This window comes from Portunus trituberculatus, chromosome 25 (genome assembly GCF_017591435.1).
Source record: "Portunus trituberculatus isolate SZX2019 chromosome 25, ASM1759143v1, whole genome shotgun sequence".
Classification (NCBI taxonomy): domain Eukaryota; kingdom Metazoa; phylum Arthropoda; class Malacostraca; order Decapoda; family Portunidae; genus Portunus; species Portunus trituberculatus.
Genome location: NC_059279.1, coordinates 17,470,476 through 17,486,940, shown reverse-complemented (window position 1 = coordinate 17,486,940; position 16,465 = coordinate 17,470,476). Strand labels below are relative to the sequence as shown.

Below are 16,465 nucleotides of genomic sequence, written 5' to 3'. Positions count from 1 at the left end.
AACAACAGCAGTGGTTATTGTTGCGTAAAGTAATAGCAACAACATTACTACTATTACTACTACAACTACTACTACTACAACTACTACTACTACAACAACAACTACTACTACTACAACTACTACAACAGAGAAGGTCGCTACAAATAATGCACCAGAAAGGAAACCAATATAACCTTTCCTTTTATTGATCCATGACAATATTTAGACTAACCTCCCCTCTCTCTCTCTCTCTCTCTGTGTGTGTGTGTGTGTGTGTGTGTGTGTGTCCGCAAGATTGCAAAAATAAGTACCAGTAAGATTATTGTGTGAGATTTATGAGGAAGGAAGGAAAGAAGGAAAATATGAAGGAAGATAAGTAAGAGCAAGAAATACGAAGGAAGGAATGAAGGAGCGAAGGAAGGAGAAGGCATGAAGGAAAATATGAGACACGGTATATGAAAGGAGGGAAAGAAAGAAGGAAGGAAGGAAGAATGAAGGAATGTAAAGAAAGTAGGAACGAAGAAATGGGGGAAAGAAGAATTAAATAAGAGAAAAAAGAAATAAGAAGTGAATTTAAAAGACAGAAATCAACAAAACAAGAAAAAAAAAGTAAGAAAAAGACTTGAGAATATAAAAAACAAAAACAAAAGAAAATATAGAAGAAAGCGAAGGAGGAGGAAGAAAAATATCAATGAAAGAAAAGTAAGAAAAAATGCAAAAAACAAGAAAAATAGAGACGGAAGAAAATAAAGGAAGAAGAAAGAAAATATGAATAAACCGACACGTGAATCAAAAACAAAAGAATTACGACGCAATGAATAAGAAAAATGATGAATGACGAAAAATGAAGACAGACAGAGAGAGAGAGAGAGAGAGAGAGAGAGAGAGAGAGAGAGAGAGAGAGAGAGAGAGAGAGAGAGAGAGAGAGAATCAGCACTTGTATGAAAGGAGTGAGATGAATAGCAGTAATGAGACAAGGGGTGATAGATGTAGCGGGAATGCAACACGTAAGAGGGCAGACTGGCGGCGGACGACAGGTGTGAGTGGGAACAAAGGTGCGGGTGACAAATGAAGGGAGGATGACACATAGGCGTGACAAAAAATAAAGGATAAAGAATACGAACACAATGACAGAATAATTGCGCTAACTTTTCCAGAAATAGAATAAGATTGGTGAATTGATTAGAGTGAAATGTACGTTAAGATTGAGAACAGAATAAATGAGGATTTTTTATGTCACTTGTCAAATAAAGTTGATTGAGATTGGTGAATTAATCAGAATGAAATATATATCAAAATGGAGAATAGTATTATTGAGATCAGGTTTTTCTTATCCCACTTGTCAAATGAAATAGAGGAAGATTGGTGAATTGATTAGAGGGAAATGTATGTTAAAATTGAGAATAGAGTAACTGAGACAAGTTTTTTGATGCCACTTGCCAAATAAAGTTGATTAATATTGGTGAATTGATTATAGTGAAATATATATTGAAATTGAGAATATAATAATTGATATGCAGATTTTTTTTTATGTCACTTGCCAAATAAAGTTAATTAAGATTGGTCAATCAATCAGAGTGAAATATGAGTTAAAATAAATGTCTTTTTGATATTTTTTGCAAGGGTAAATAAGATGTTTTGAAATTATTACTTTTTAACTTTCATTCTTATGTTAATCTAATTTTGCCTCTAGAATATTGGTCAGAAAAAATATTGATAAGAAGTTGGATTCCAAAATATTTCTTATGAATGTTTATAAGTCTATCACATAGTTTTTAGACCCTTATTCAGAAACTACTATTTTCAAAGGCCAAGAGATGATTATCCTGGTTCCTCAAACAGTGTTTCTCCTGTTAATGATACACATAGCTTCTCAATCTGTCACTAGAACCTTAAAAACACCACTAAAAAAATGAATAACCTAAACTAGACATTTTTTAAAGAAGTCAAGGTGCATTGCAAGGATGTTTAAGAACACAGCCCTTAGTTCTGGAAATTATTGATTATTACAGACGAATTTACATCAGCCAGTCAGTTCCAAACCCGAGCATTCCTCACTGGTTCTCGTAGCGCCATGTGTCCCCTGGTTGTTGCGGCGCCTTGAATCGAATCAAAATGAAAAAGTAAAAAATGGGGAGAGGGAAGTGGGGAAAGAGGAAGAATACAGGGTGATAAGAAGGGAACATTATAGTAAGAGCGTAAGTCACTGGAGCTTACCCTAACCTCACTCACTCACTCACTCACTCATTCACCCATCCACTCATCTACTCACTCACCCACACACTCACTCACTCATTCACCCACCCACAGACCACAAACTCAGACACTCACATTTTTTCACTCACTCACCCATTCACACACTCACACACACACACTCACTCAGTCACACCACTCGCTCATTTACTCACTCACCTGGTTCTCCTCCTCAGTTCTGGGAGGTGATTAGTGACGAGCACGGCGTTCAGCCCAGCGGTCTGTACCAGGGAACCCACGACATCCAGCTGGAGAGAGTCAATGTCTTCTACAACGAGTCCACAGGTGAGGCGTGAGGAAAGAGTGAGTGAGTGAGTGAGTGTGTGTGCATGAGTGAGTGAGTGTGTGAGTGCGTGAGTGAGTGAATGAGTCAGTCAGTTAGTCAGTCAGTGAGGAGTGAGTGAGTGAGTGAGTGAGTGAGTGAGTGAGTGAGTGAGTCAGTCAGTCAGTCAGTCAGTGAGGAGTGAGTGAGAGTGAATCCCTTCAGTACCAGGACGCTTTTTCATATTCATTCTTATTGCTATTAGGTGATTTTATGCATTTTCAGAAACATATGTTAGGATTAGCATATTAAAGACTCTGGTCCATGAATCTTTTGACCTCCATAGACTCCATACTCTAAACTCAAGGTAAAAATGTGTCTCAATATTGAAGGGGTTAAGGCGCAGCAGGGAGGAGGGAGTTAGAATGAGAATTAGTGAGGGAGAGAGAGGAGGAATATTCAAAAGATTAAGATGGTGATAGGAAGGGAGGAAAGGAGGAAAGCAATAGGTAAGAGGAGGAGAAAAATGCTAGGATTGAGAGAGCGAGAGAAGAATGGAGGTAAGAGAGAGGGAAAGATGTTAAGGGGTGAGAGGAAAGGAAGGAACGAGTATTCGAGGGACGAGAGAGGAATAGGAATGAGAGGAAAGAGAAAGATTATGATGAAGGAAAGTTGTTAGGGAAAAAGGATAAAACAGAGAAGAAGGAAGTAAATGGCTTAGAGGAACAAATGTAGAATTGATATTGAGTGGTGTGGAAAATCCTTCAACTGTGTAATACGAGTCTATCCTCAACCATACCATTCACGCTGACTCACGCTGACTCACCACTACGGTTATCCTGGCGTAATGACGTCACTGCACACTCAGAAACGACAAGCCTGAAATAATCTGAACCTTATGAGTCGGTATACTTCAAAGAACTAAACACCAGAGAGAGAGAGAGAGAGAGAGAGAGAGAGAGAGACGGAGGGAGAGAATAAGTGCCTCGACATATGAAACTCCTCTTCGAACCACCGACACCACTCACTCCTAGCAAACTTTCAGCCTTGTTTAGTTCCGCCTCCTGACTGAATACTGAGACGCATATTTATCATGAGGTTTGGGTGTGATTAGACGATTTTACTTACACTAGCAAGGTGTTGTGGAGGTCAGAAGGTTAATGGTCCAGATTCTTCACTATTATAATCTCCAAATGAGTTTCTGAAGCTGTATAAAATCGCCTAATTGTAACCTGAATAAATATGAAGGCGTGTCATGGTAGTGAAGCGTTTAAATCATGCCCGTCCCATGTTTAAGGGGTGGCCGGCATGACCCGACCTCCTCCCTTGTTGTATACACTGCTACAACAATAAAGTTATCAATCAGTCAGCTTCCGCACTGTTCCCTGGTGGCAGATCTCTTAACTACGTACTCAAATCACTCCCATCTATTGCCAAGTATATGAACTAGTTTGGTGACAGTACCCATCTATACACTGCTACAACAATAAAGTTACCAATCAGTCAGCTTCCGCACTGTTCCTTGGTGGCAGATCTCTTAATTTCTTACCCAAATCACTCCCATCTATCACCAAGTATATGAAATAAAAAAAAATAATAGTTTGGTGACAGTACTGCCCCTTCGTGAGCACATTTTTGAGTCACGGTAGAGCAACTGACGCATGGTTCCGAGTCATTATCAGTAGTTTATAGTCACTGCTGAGGCGAGCGTGTTAATTACCAGGCATTTGAATAGATTTAATACAATGGACTGAAGGATGGAAGGAGGGAAGGTGGAGGGGAGTTATTTGTGAGAAGGAAGAACAGGGGGTAGGAAGGAATAGTTAGAGGGAAGAAAGTTACGAGTGAAAGAGATTAAAGGCAGGAAAGGGAGGAGACAAGAGTGACGCATGTACACACGGAAGAAAGGAGAGAGAATGGAAAAGAGAGAGAGAGAGAGAATATGAAAGAGAACCGGTAGAGAGACGAGTTATGGGGAAGAGAAAAAGGTTTAAAGGAATATGTGAAGGGAGAAGTCAAGGAGAGAAGGGGAGAAGAGAAAGAGGAAAGGATAAAGAGTGTGAATGAAGGAAGAAGGATAAGATGGAATAAAAGCGGAGTAGGAGACAAGAAAATAGATGAAGATGTTTTTTTTACTATAATTTTGTAGCTTATCACGTTTCTTCATTCTTTCTTTTCTGTTTTCTACCTTTTTTTTTTCTCTCTATTCATCTTCCTTCCTTTTTCGTCCTATCATATTAATCGTCTCTTTCTTTTCATTTCCCTTTCAATCGTTCCTAATCACTTCCCTATTCATCTTTCATTCCCCCATTCTCTCTCTCTCTCTCTCTCTCTCTCTCTCTCTCTGCTGTGCCTCAGGGGGAAGGTTCGTGCCCCGGGCCATTCTGGTGGACCTGGAACCCGGGACAATGGATGCCGTCCGGACCTCCCCTTACGGTTCTCTCTTCAAGCCTGATAACTTTGTCTTCGGTAAGTGTGTGATGGGGAGAGGAAAAGCGCTGGGCTAATAATTGAAACCTGGATCTAAGTTGTTTATTTTTTTCTTTTCGTCACAAGTTCCTTCTTTTGACATTTAAGTCTCGTGAGATAATACTTCTTGTGGTAGGATAGTCACACAGACACCCCTGTTTGACCTACTAAGGATGCTGGTGTCTGTTCTTTCCTATGTATTATTTTGTATGCCTTCTCCTCCTCCTCTTCCTGCAGGTCAGACGGGCGCCGGCAACAACTGGGCGAAGGGCCACTACACGGAGGGCGCCGAGCTGGTGGACTCCGTGTTGGACAGAATAAGGAAGGAGTGTGAGAGTTGCGAGTGTCTGCAGGTGTGTGGCTGAGGTGGTGGTGGTGGTAGTAGTAGTAGTAGTAGTAGTAGTAGTAGTAGTAGTAGTAGTAGTAGTAGTAGTAGTAGTAGTAGTAGTAGTAGTAGTAGTAGTAGTAGTAGTAGTAGTAGTAGTAGTATAAGTAAACAAGTAGGGCCTAAACTAAAGAATGAAGGGTGTAAAGTAAAATATTGATGAAAAATTAAAATAAAGCATCACCATCTATACAACGAAAGACAGGAAAAAAAAAACACACACACACACACACACACACACACACACACACACACACACAATAAAGATAATTTGGTTTGTGTTATAGTGTCGCAAAATCGTGGGCATATAGCGCTGATATGATATTTTCAAACGTAACGAAAGTACATACATACGTACAGTAAGTACATAAACACATATACACGTACATACGTACATACATAAATACACTATGATGAGGCAGGGGTTCTCAATCTTTTCCTCGTTAAGATCCCCCGGAGTTAAAAGACTGCCTACCTAAACCCAAAGTAATCTGACATCGAACTAGTTAATTTGGTGACTAACTCAGTATGCAACGGTACTGCAAAGGATATTATGTGATCAGCCATCTAAGTACCCCTGGAAATCTTATAAATCCCTGGGGCTTCGCTAACCTAAGATTGAGAACCCCTGGCTTAAAGAATGAAGAAAAGATTGTCAAGGGAGATGAAGAAGCTGTGGAGTGAAGTGCACAGTCAGCTAACTCAGCTTCAACTATTCTAAATCCAGGAATCGAACCCGAGTCACGATCAAGAGAGACGAACAGACACACTCACCCTTAACTCACTCACTCCCTCCCTCTCTCTCTCTCTGTCTCCCTCTCTCTCTCTGATGGGAAAAAAAATGTAATCGTATTTACATATTACAAAAGTACAAAAAATTCTTACGTCATGATAGGAATGAATGAATGTATGCAGTAGTGACATCTGTTAGGAGTGCCGGGATGTGAGTGTACACTGCACGGAGATGACAGCGTACACATCTGCAAGGATAGTAACTGGCGTGTGTGTGTGTTTTAAGATAGTAACAGTAGTAGTAGTAGTAGTAGTAGTAGTAGTAGTAGTAGTAGTAGTAGTGGTAATAGTAGTAGTGGTAATAGTAGTAGTGGTAATAGTAGTAGTAGTAGTAGTAGTAGTAGTAGTAGTAGTAGTAGTAGTAGTAGTAGTAGTAGTAGTAATAGTAGTAGTAGCCGTAGAAGTAAACGTAGTTGTAGTAGTAACAGCAGTAGAAATCTCAATGATGTATCTATATATTTCAAGACACATGCAGGAACCAACATTACCAAAAGACATCAAACCTAACACAGCATTACAAAACAATCGAGGCGAACTTACCGAGCCTTGTGTGTATTTCAGGGGTTCCAGCTGGCTCACTCCCTCGGGGGCGGCACGGGGTCTGGCATGGGCACGCTGCTGCTCAGTAAGATCCGAGAGGAGTTCCCTGACAGGATCATGAACACCTTCTCAGTCGTACCCAGCCCAAAGGTGAGTGTAGGATAAGTATGGACTGGTTAAACTACACTATACTACAACATGGGGAAGCTGATGACTTGAGACGTCACAGGAAGCAGTAAACAGAAGTAATATAAAGAAAGGCTGTATAAGAGAGGTTCTGGAGCAAATACAGGGATCTAGAAAGGACTGTAAACGTTAATTATCAAAGGAAGCAACGAAAGCAGACTACTATGGACGAATTCTCAGTAAAGACAATATAAAGAACGGCTGTATAAGAGAGGTTCTGGTGCAAACACAGGGGGTCCAGAAAGGATTGTAAAGGTTAATTATCACAGAAAGCAATGAAAACACGCTGTAATGGACGAGTTCTAGAGCTGCAACAGGTGATGGTCTCTGTAAAAGAGTTTGATTATCACAAAAAGCAATAAAGAGAGGCTGTGTAGGAGAGGATAGAGCAAACACAAAAGGTCTATGTAGGAATATAAAACAATGAAAACAGGCTATAATGGACAAGTTTCTTAGAGCTACAACCGGGGAAGCTATAAGAATGACTGGAAAGGTCACAGAAAGCAATATAGAGAGGATGTATGGGAGAGGCTCAGGAGCAAACACAGATGGTCTAGGAAGGATTATATATAAGGGCATTAGTATGAAGACAGACTGTAATGGAAAGGTCCTAGAGCTACAGTACAATAGATACTCAAAGGACTCTCACAGCGAATATGCTTTGAAAATACGAAATACTCATAAAACTATACGAAACACTCATAAAACTCCCTGTAAAGCGAACTCATAAAACTATCTATAATACGTAACACTCATGCAACTATTTATATTATGGAACACTCATGAGACTAAATATAACACAGAAAACTCACAAAACTATACGCAACATTCATAAACCTACCAATATTACGGAGAGACTAAAAAAACTACCTGTATTACGGAAAAACTCATAAAACTAGGTAAGGAACACACATAAAACCTACCAATAATACTGAAAAACTTTTAAATCTACCAATATTAAGGAAAAAATACTCATAAATCTCCCTGTATCGTAATGTATGTGTGTGTGTGTGTGTGTGTGTTTCAGGTGTCAGACACGGTGGTGGAGCCTTACAACGCGACCCTCACCGTGAACCAGCTGATCGAGAACACTGACGAGACTTACTGCATTGACAACGAGGCGCTCTATGACATCTGCTTCAGAACACTCAAGCTCACCACGCCAACCTACGGAGACCTCAACCACCTCGTGTCCCTCGCCATGTCCGGGGTCACCACTTGCCTCCGGTGTGTGTGTGTGTGTGTGTGTGTGTGTGTGTGTGTGTGTGTGTGTGTGTGTGTGTGTAGATCAAGGTGTAACTTTATGACAAGTCAAGAAACGCCAATTTTTCTTTCTTTTATATTGTCAAGAAATACTAATCTTCCTTTGATAAGTAACCAAATAAGCGTTTCCCTTCACCTTATACCTGCCACTCGTATTTCATTAGATTTTAACAGTCCAAACAACAACAACAACAACAACAACAACAACAACAGCAGCAGCAGCAGCAGCAACAACACTCCTTCTTATATGTAGTGAATGATAACTGACCGACTGACTGACTGACTTACTGATACTGGAACCAAACAATCGCTCACCATTACCTATCTGTATGGGAGAGAATCACCATAGTTACAAACACCCAGAAACCAATCATACACTCACTCATCAATGGGAAAGCCTCAATAGTCCCATTTCTCCACAGGTTTCCAGGGCAGCTGAACTCTGATCTCCGTAAGCTGGCAGTCAACATGGTTCCCTTCCCTCGCCTCCATTTTTTCATGCCTGGATTCGCGCCCCTCACAGCCCGCGGAGACAAGGCCTTCCGCGCCCAGACCGTGCCAGAACTGACTTTCCAGCTGTTTGACGCCAGAAACATGATGTGTGCGTGTGATCCCAGACAAGGCAGGTAAGAGACTGACTTAATACCTCACTAATTACAGCGCCCCCCTCGAAAAAGAACGTAAGAAAATAAGGGAAGACAATGCCAGAACTTGATCTTCCAGTTGTTTGATGCCAGAAACCTGATGTGTGCGTGACCCCAGACAGGTAAGAGACGCACTGCCTCACTAATTACATCGCCTTCCACCAAAAGAATGTAAGAAAATAAGGGAAGCTGCAAGTAGCCATCGGACCTTCACGTGACAGGCCTTGCAATTAAAGCACCTCGGCAAAATAATGTAAGAAAAATAAGGAAAATTGCAAGAAGCCTTCAGACTTACACGTGGCGGATCTTGCAGGAAAAATACAACCTACTTATTTCAACCTACCATCATTTCCCAGACATTTATCCTACAAACCAAAACAGAGGTATGGGATAGGGGAAAAAGAGACAAGATTGAACATAGGCATGGAGGTAAAAGATAAGATAGAAAGGATGAAGAGAAGACAAGGGCAAAGGTAAAGCTAGAGATAAACGATTAAAATAAAATAAAAATATGGGAGTATAACTAAATTTGACATAGGTATGGAGAAAATGATTGGAGAGAAATGAGAGACATAACAACACTGGAGATACGTATGGCGATGAAAAGATATATGAAAGAAAGAGCATAAGGACATAACAGCACTGGAGATAGATATGGAAATGATAAGATAGGAGAGGAAGAATATAGAGACATAACAAAACTGGAGATAAGTATGGAGATAAAAGAATAGGAGAGAAAGAACATGAAAGCATAACAACATTGGAGATACGTATGGATGGAAATAAAAGAGATAGGAGAGAAAGAATATAGAGACATAACAACACTGGAGATACGTATGAAAATAAAAAAAAATGATAGGATAGAAAGAACATAGACATAATAAATCTGAAATAAACGACAGCAAATTCATCTTACAACAGGTGGCAAAACATGAGACAGGAGAAGAGAGACATCTGGACCAAACAAACCTGGACACATATAGAAACAGAACAAAACAAAAAGGACAATACTCTCTACAGTGGCTTCTTATCTCTCCTACAGGTATTTGACAGTGGCGATGGTGTTCAGGGGGAGGATGTCCATGAGGGAGGTGGATGAACAGATGCTGAACGTGCAAAACAAGAACAGCTCCTTCTTCGTGGAGTGGATACCCAATAACGTCAAAACGGCTGTGTGTGATATTCCGCCACGAGGTGAGGAAAGAGTCTGTCTGTCAATCATTTCTTCCATTAGTTAGTCTTACCATCAATTTATCTCCTTATTTAATCCGCCTTAGCCAAAATCCATCCATCCATTCCCTTATTTAATCTATCTATCTTTATCTATCCCACCAATGTGTCCTCTCAGCTGTTTGTTTATCTACGTATTAGTTGTCTATCTTTCACTTTTGTCATTTCACTAGTTTCGTCTTGCCACGCCAACGACCACACCACGTTGAACACACCGCTTCTCATCCGATCAGCGTAAAGTCTTGCCATCAATCTGCCTACCTATTATTTTTCTGTTTTCTCCAGTTAACTTGTCCTTCATCATTTTTATCTATCATTTGTTTATTCTGCAGTGGCGTGAAAAGGACTCTAAATAATCAATCCTTCCATCAGTTCAGTCTTGTCATCAATTCGTTCTTCCATCATTTTATCTATCTTTTCTCCAGTCAACTTGTCCTTTCATCAATTTAGCTCTCAGTTGTCTATCGCCTCAGGTTGAGTAGTGAGTGTCTGCTGGTCATTCTTTCCACCAGTTTAGTCTAGCCATTAATTCGTCCCTCCATCACTTTATCTATCATCTTTTCTCCCTTCAACGTGTCCTTTTACCTGTTTATCTACCTACCAGTTGTCTGTTACAGTTTGTCATTCTGCCAGTTTACCTATCATTTAGTCCTCCTTGCAGTTTACCAGTTTCTTCTCCAATCAGTTTATCTACTAGCCATCACTCCTAGCAATACATCTATCAGTCTTTCTTCCTACCAGTCTGTCTTTCCACACATCCATTTGAAAGCCAGAGAGAAAAAAGAAAAATTATTAAAGCTTCCTGTTACATCATTACTTTCCAACCAGCCACACTTGCCCTTCGAAACTTACCTTGCTACTCGGGAACTAACGTGCCTCTTCCCGCTCTCCGCTTCTCCTCCAGGCTACAAGATGTCCGGGACTTTCATTGGCAACACGACAGCGATTCAGGAACTGTTCTTGAGAGTCGCTGAGCAGTTCTCTTCCATGTTCCGGCGACGAGCGTTCCTCCACTGGTGAGAGAGAGAGAGAGAGAGAGAGAGAGAGAGAGGAGGAAGGTGGGGTTACTATATGTAGACAAGCTAGTTTGTTTAATAGCTGTTCAGATATATACTTAGAAACTACTTTGCTAATTACTCATCATTCATTTACTCACTTACTCACTCACTCATTCACTCCCTCACTCACTAACTCAATCAATCAATCAGTCACACTCATTCATTCTCACACACTCACTCACTCACTCACTCACTCACTCAATCAATTACACTCATTCACACACACACACACACACACACACACACACACACACACACACACACACACACACACACTAACTCACTCACTCACTCGCTCACCCACTCACTCACAGGTACACGGGGAAGGCATGGACGAGATGGAGTTTACTGAGGCAGAAGCAAACGTGAATGACCTGATGTCTGAGTACCAGCAATATCAGGAGGCGATGGCTGACGACTTCGGTGAGGACGAGGGCAACGACGACGAGGACGAGGACGAGGACGAGGACGAGGAGCAGGAGGAGGACAATAATTACTTCGAGAACGGCCAGGAGGAGCATAACAACGACGAGGAAGGAAATGTTGATGACGACGAGCAGGAGCCATGATGGAATGCAAGGGGTTGAAGATTTGCAAGCGTGAAATATAAAGAGAGTGAAATATGATCCGTCCAAGTGTTAATTAATGTTATTCGTTCTCCGGTTATGCAAATGTTAAATAAATATACATATTCATGAATATTAATGACTGTATTTCTTTTTTAGTTAATGAGGGAGGGTAACGCTGATTACATAAGAGAGAGAGAGAGAGAGAGAGAGAGAGAGAGAGAGAGAGAGAGCTTTCTTCTACGCAGTTATAAGGAAAAAAATAACAAAACATTGCAAAATCTCACTTCATTATAAACCTAAAAAACACACAAAAAAAGTATCATATAGACAACACTAAAACAACAATACTATAATCCACACTATTTTCATTTTTAAAACAAAGCAAAAGTCTACAAAATGACATCTGTGTATCTGTGTATTCTTGCCCCTGGTTCCATTATACTCGAAGTGCTGTGTATCTATTTGTACTGCGGTTGTGTGTGGCTGTGGGGAATATAGTGCTTCCAACACCACCCCTGCCGCTCGCTCGTGATGTCTCCTTGCAGTGCTTCATGGTAAATATATCGTTCATCACTCCATTATGCTAACTTCTATTGGATTAACAGGCATGGCATTGACTTGACTTGGTGATTTTGCTATTTGATGCAGATTTCATTCCTTTATGCTTTGAAGGAACCTCATATTTTCCTCAATTTTTACAGTTTTTTTCTCACTTTTATTCTGATTTATGTTGTCTATTGCGTTATCTGTTATTTCTGCTATCGTAAGGAGGAAATAATGGGTCACTATGCGTTGAATCGTGTTAGTTTCACGCACCAAACGCCTTGCTTCTCTGACCTACCTGCCTATTTAGTTTTATATCTAAGTTCATGATGGTTTGAAGCGAGACAAGAAACTAAAAAACTGAATCTTCAGTTAAACCATCAAAGATATGTACTGACTTTTTTGTTGCAGGTTTAGTGAGTGTCGAATGACGCACAACTAATGATGGCAAAGGGTGGAAGATAGAAGCTGACGGACAATATAAAAATGCGTGTTTCCATTACCCACATGTTCTTCGCAGCGATCCGTGTTTATTTTTACCTAGACTCAACTCCGACAGGCAACAGCAGCTTTTACTTTTCCTTTCCTCGGTGTTCTAGCAATGTGGTGACGTGAAAAGTACGACAATGAGCAAATAAAGATAATAAACGTGTACTATACTAAATCAAATAAACATACGTGTTCGAATATTCCACTTGGTTTCATTATCCAATTCTTTACTAAATGCCAAGGTCTGTCTATAAGGTGAATGACTAACTTGGCACTCCACACCACAGTTAATGTACAAACCCGAGGCGTGGGCGGTGGCGCTCATCTGAAGTTGATTAAAGAGTTTTCTATTTATGATAAAATTAATCAACTGTGGATGACTGATCTAGGCCTGGAATCTGATTTGAATTTCCTCGGAATAAAAAAAAAAAAAAAAAAAACTAGCAGCGGCCATCACTGATACAAGTAATATACAAGTAATAACTACTACAAGCAAGTCCCTGGGCAGCAACTGTGACGAGTGGCAGAGTACAGATTATTAATGATGCTCGCTCGCCACTGTGCTCTAAGGGCCTACCATAATGTACATTTCCTAAGGGAGTTGGGCCGGAAAGGCAGGCTACCAATGAGTCCCGGCCACATGCCACATTTCACATTCCCACCCAGACATGTGGCCTCCGTGTCTGGCCATGAACGTTGTATAATAAAGTTTCACACAAAGCTCTCTTCACACACAGTATACGCTGACAATACTCGCTGTACTGAAGTATAGAATGGTCAAATGAGGAAATATTCGGAGGTATAGAGGTGCGTTATAAACAGTGTAGATAAAAGGGAAGGGAAAAGTGAGAAAAGAGCAAAAATGGAGAAGGAGGCGGCTTATAATTTACTTTGACATATTTATGCCTCATCATACTTCACTTCAGTTTAGTGCATAGTATAATAAGTGGAACGAGTGCATTGTTGATTATCCAGCCTCGGCCCGCGCGCATCCACTGGCCAAGAAGGAAGAGGGTCTGACAGGGCTCTCATTTTTTTTTGGATAATTACCCCAGATTAGTGTAATCTCACCACTTTTAAGGTAATTCTGAGGTAATGAGATTCTTTAGGTAATTCTGAGGTAATTTATGCATCCCAAAGGTGATTATGAAGTAAATGTAGTGCTTGACAACACTTTTTGATCACTTCTAGCGAAAGGAAAGAGAAGAGAAAAGAGAAACAAGGATTATTATATATGACCGAATGAGAGGAGAAAAAAATGCTGGATGAAAATAGACGAACGAATGAGAAAAGAAACGAGAAACTGGATGACAGTGAACGAACGAATGAGAGGAAAAGAGAAACTGGATAATAGTGACGAACAAAAAGTAGAAAAGAGAAGCAAGGATATCAATAAATGAACGAATGAAAGGAGAAAAGAGAAACGAAGAATAAAGACGAACGAATGAGAGGAGAAAAGAGAAACAGAGATAGTAGTAGGAGACGAACGAATGAGAGAAAAAAGAAATAAGCATTATCAATCTAACTAGCTCTTTACAGGGGTGTGTTGCCAATGGAGTGACATTCGTGGGGAAGCCAAAGGGTAATAGGGAGTAATGGGGGAAACGAGGTGGGGGCGGTTATATCATGTAGGGAGTAGGTAATGGATAGGTGAGGAGGTGTATTACGTCTGAGGTGAAAAATGCACATGTGGGTTGAAATACTAGGATATTTATATGATTTTGATAACATGACAGCTTTACTGACATCCCCGTGTGTGTGTGGGAGTAGGTGAGTCTGCTAGGTCAGTTACAGCGAGGGCAGTGGTGTAGGTGGTTGTGGCGCTGGGGTCGGGAGGACTTCGGGCGGGTGTTTTGTTGGTCTGTTGTTGCCGGTCTTACTCCACGCATACATACATGCATAAACTCATACACATTACACATATACAACAGTGCTTCCATATTACCGGCAGCAGCTTTATGGCCCAGCTCCATCAGAGAAGCAGGAGAAGGTGAGTGAATGCAACCCAAACAGTCAGTGCCCCGGTGCCCCCACCATAGCACCCTCCTCCTCCTCCCCTTGCAAATGTTTATTTATGCTTTCTTTCTTGCTATTTGGGTCTTTTATAGGTCATTAATTCATTTGAAGGTGTTCTTTGCAGCTGAGTCTGGAAACAGTTCGATATTTAAGCAGTATGTAATATGTAAACAAGTGGTCAGATCTGGACATCATGCAGTATTATCACCTGTTATTTGTTTATTTCTCACTTATTGTAAGCCAAGCATATCTCAGAGTGGAGCCACCTATCTAGCGTTCATATCAGTTGGTCAGATAAATCGGTCATCACTTTATTTTGGTGTGATTAAAGAAAAATAAGTGAGACAAAATGGCGGCTGGCAGCAGCTTCTCCACTGAGTTTGACTTTCTGAGATGACCGCCAGGGTCCGCCACCTGTCTCGGCTTCTTGGCTTGAATATTCTTTATATTTTCTTAGCTATATTATTCAACATCTATAGTATGATAGTACGTCTTCTTGTTTTCTAGGAGTGCGTAGTTGCTTTTTAAGTGTTTTCCGCTCTTCTGTTCGGTAAATGTGTGGTCTATTATTGTTTTTTTTATGTAAATATGGCACCTTTTCTGGCTCATTTTTATGGGTCACGGTAAATTGACTTTTTTATTTCATGATTTAGGCAAGTCTTAATAGATTCAAAAGATCGTTTATGTCTATTTAATTGTGTTTCTAACCGATTGAGTCCATTTTGTGGAGTTTATAAAGGTATGTTGTCCCATTAGTAGTTCATTTTATTAAAATGTAATATGGTGGTATTTCATCAAGTTCACTTTGTATGTACTTTTAGTGTGTTTTGAATAATAGATTAGATTGTTTTAAATCTTTCTTTATACTCGTGAAGTCAAAATGGGTAAACTTTTCAATGGTTCTTAATGTGTATAGAATTCAACACTTATTTTTTGCTGTTATATTTTTCATTTGTCCACTTCTGGCTCTAGATAAATTTTAGTGGCACGAAAAGCGAGTTCAGGTTTCCTAGTATTTTTGTCATTCAATTAGAGTGAGCATGGATGGACTTTTCGAAGGTTTAACGGTGTGGAATGTTCCAATATTATTTTTTATATACTTTCTGCATACTTTTTTAATACTACTCAGGCTGGAGATATTTTGATATTATGGATAATAGTTAAAGTACTTACTAAGTCATAATATATTAGTTATTCGAGCGTAGCTGCGTTTTTTCGAGGGGTCGATTTTAAATTTATATACGTTACGTAACTATGTAGGGGAGCCATCGGCCCCCCTTGTGACGTCACAGCTGAGGTGGTGAGTCGTCATCGTGCTGGGCGGGAACCTGGCTTTGCTCGCGGCGCCTCTTCGTCGATATTTGATTGAATTGAGAGAGTTTTTTACGCATTCTCATGTTTCTATGCTTAGGTATGTAGATATTGGTAGTAGAAAGTGTAAAAGTGGAGAAACGGAAGAAGAAGAGGAAGAAGTAAGGAAAATTAAAAGGGAGAAAAGACTGCGGGTAAAAGCCACAATATTTAATTGAGTGTCCCCTGCTGTCCTTCCATTCTCTGTAATGTATGATGTTATAAGTGTTTTTGGGAGCATTTTAGGTATGTTTGGTTTTCATAGTGGGCTTGTAAGGTGTTTTGAATGTGCTTTGGATACACAAGGAGTGATGTAAATGTTTTTTAATTGCATCATGGCTGTGTTAAGAGTCCTTACCAGTGCTGCTGGGTGTGTTAAGTGTTAGGGTGTATATTGACACTGAGAGCTTTTGTGTATAATTTAGGAGTTGTAGTGT

The 16,465-nt window shown here is 40.2% G+C and overlaps 1 long non-coding RNA gene and 1 pseudogene across 1 annotated transcript; one reads left to right on the top strand and one right to left on the bottom strand.

Annotated features, from left to right (window-relative positions):
- Positions 1–11,766, top strand: part of LOC123508813 — a 20,143-nt pseudogene extending 8,377 nt beyond the window's left edge.
- LOC123508814 lies at positions 1,969–11,016 on the bottom strand. The gene is made up of 5 exons (XR_006676010.1): positions 10,856–11,016; positions 6,681–6,786; positions 6,234–6,328; positions 2,392–2,480; positions 1,969–2,078 (listed from the first exon to the last, which is right to left on the bottom strand). It is a non-coding gene; the product is annotated as an uncharacterized LOC123508814 (long non-coding RNA).
- Positions 11,767–16,465: the final 4,699 nt, after the last annotated feature.